Genomic DNA, 2,908 nt, shown 5'->3' with positions numbered 1-2,908 from the left:
ATATTCTTATTATTTGTAAAGAAAATCTACCCCTTCTTACTTGGCCAATTCTTAGATACTTCAACTTTCTGTCTCACTTGTTGGTAGAAAATCTGAGCTTTCTGAACTACTTCATCCATTGTTTTTGGTTTATCAAATTCTAGTTTCTCTTTCACGAAGGCAGGCAGGCTACTGATAAACTATTGGACTTTAGCCTTTTCTTCTTGAATATAAGGGACTTATCTTAATAGTGACATGAACATAGTTATAAATTCATCCATAGTTTGTTGTCCTAGTTTCAAGTCATGAAACTCTTTTGCTTTGTTGTCATAAAATAACTCAGTCAGATATCTATCCTTAAAATGCTTTTGGAATTACTCCCAGGTAACCTCTTGCTCATTAATTTCCTTGCTTGTTTTAATTTCTTCCGACCACGGGGTGGCCTTGCGTTGTAACTAATAAATTTCAAGCCTTGCTCTGAAATTTTCATCATATTCATATACTTGGAAATATTTATTCATATTAATAAGTCAGGCCTCCACCACTTCTTCCGTTTCACCTTTATAGTTTGGTGGTTTTATATTTTTGAATACTCCCTGAAATTCTGTCTTCTGTCTTTTTAATCCATTTTTGTTGGAACCATTATCTGACTCTTCCCCATTACCAATGTGTCCCCCTTCTGATTCCTGATGTTGTTCTTGCTATCTGCATGTTTTTGTTTTCTTTTCTTTTCCTTGACTAGGGTCTAGATTCCTCTTATTCTTTCTATCTGATAAACTTTTCATACATTTATCTTGTTCCAGACATAGTCTTTCATTGTCCGCACATAGGTTCTGCATTTTTTCTCTTCACTGCTAAATTGTTTCGAGTAAAGGAGCATTGGTGCCAGCATTTGTTTCTCCCAATTGAACCCATACTTCTGGGTTGTGTCTGGTTCTATGCATCATAATCATTTTGTTATTTCTAAATTCATTCAACCCGTCCTCAGTGTAGCAACCTAAGGCTATGATACCAATTGTAACACATAAAATTTCAACTATTCAACATATCATATATATAAAGAAAAACTTATGAATGGTGACCTACTATTAACGTCACCACAACATAATACATTATTACATTATAATGTAACATTGAATCATTGTACCATACCAATAAAGGGCTCGAATTAAAATTAATTGATTAATGCTATCATGCTTGTTATAATACCTAACCTGACAGGTGTGTACAAGATGGTACTACATGGATAATTTTCCGAATCTCAGATCGTTTGTGTTGTGTTGACCCTCCATAGCCTTATCTGGTTGGTCCATGGCTGGATGGTTTCTAGCTACCAGGACTCACTCTTATCAGTCGCCATATGTTGCTCAGAGTACAAAGAAGGAAGGGTGACAAGTTCGATGCTTTTTCGAACTTTGAGGGTAAGCCCTTACAACATGGTGCTTGTTTGGTATCTAAGCTCATTTGCTGGGTATGGCTTTGGAAACTACGTTGTGGTCTCTGCGATGAGGTTCTTGTGCAATTGTCATCTTCCACCTGCTATGCAACGTGAAAAGTTTGTCGGATGTTCCTAGTTGGGACAAGGTTACATTTGGGTTGCATACGGCTGTTTCAAAATCATTTATCAGGTAAGTCCTTATTCTGAGTTGGAACCTGAGGGTTTTATCCTTGCTCTTTGTCTAAGCTAAGTCTTGCTTCACTGGTTTACACATCCTCGCATTGGTAAGGTATTATCGTTGGCTTGGTTCCTGCAGGTGCCGCCTCCGCGATGGTGTCTCGAGTCTATGTCATAGAAAACCTCTGCTACACCTTCTCTCTCTCAGGTAAGTAATGAGCATTTACATCTTGTATTTGGTGCAGGTATAGATATGAAATTGCATACGTTATTTTCCTTGGATTAATGGTTGTATGGAGATTTTTAATCGCCGAGTTTATGGTGTAGGGTTTGCTCGAGTGAAGGGTGGGCGTGGTTAACAAGCCTTCACATAGCCTGGTTTCCTCAAACGCCAAACCTTTGGGTATGTAGGCTTTTCCTTGATTGTTGCTGGTTCTTCTTACCCTGAATGAGGGTTTCGTTCTCTGAGTAGGGATTTCTCTCGTTTCGATTACTATTCATTTTGTGAGAAGTCATGCGCACATGTTCTGTTGTTTCTTAGTGACGACTCCCTGAGCTACTTTCAATCAGAACATTTTGGCATGTTGATGTCTGTAATTTTTGGGTTCTCGTTTCGTAATCTATATCAGTGTGAATGAACCGATATCATAACTATTTAGCAATTATTCTTTTGATCTAATGATGAATCTATTATGAAGTTTTCTCCTAAAATTTCTGTAAATAATTTTGCTCTATGAGGTTGGAACGATGCTTCAACTTGGCTATTCCGTTTTCAGAACATCATTCCTGGCATCCTTCCTAGGCTACCTTCTAAACAAATCAGAAAGTTATGGAACTGTTTAAAGTGTTATTTTATCGTTAAATAAAATCCCTCTCTTTCGGGTTTCCTACCTCTGCGTTACAATTATTATGTTTATTTATTTATCTTCCTAGAACAAGGTTATGGTTGCAAATCTGTTTGCTTTCATTGTTTAACACAAAAGGTTCTGTTTCGAGTGAAATAGGAGTGAACAAGCCATGTATATATGTATATGTCTCTTCGCATGGATAATGTTTATGCGCATTTCATTCATATGGTTATTTGTATGATGAGTTGTTTAGACAATTAAAGTTGAATTCACCAATGATATAACTTAACTGTATTGCTTGTCAATATCATTCCTGATTAAGTATGAATTATCACTTGTTTGTCTTTTCCTTTCAAGTCATATACACGAGGAATATTCTATCTCATATTCATGAGCTTTCATTCTTTTTTGTATTCGCTCGACTACTTATTTTCATATACTGTTGCATATTTGAGTTTATTTTTCT

The sequence above is a fragment of the Pinus tabuliformis genome, chromosome 9, assembly GCF_031772625.1.
Source record: "Pinus tabuliformis cultivar Carrire ecotype Pingquan chromosome 9, CPIR1, whole genome shotgun sequence".
Taxonomy (NCBI): Eukaryota; Viridiplantae; Streptophyta; class Pinopsida; order Pinales; family Pinaceae; genus Pinus; species Pinus tabuliformis.
Note: the sequence above shows the minus strand (reverse complement) of the source record.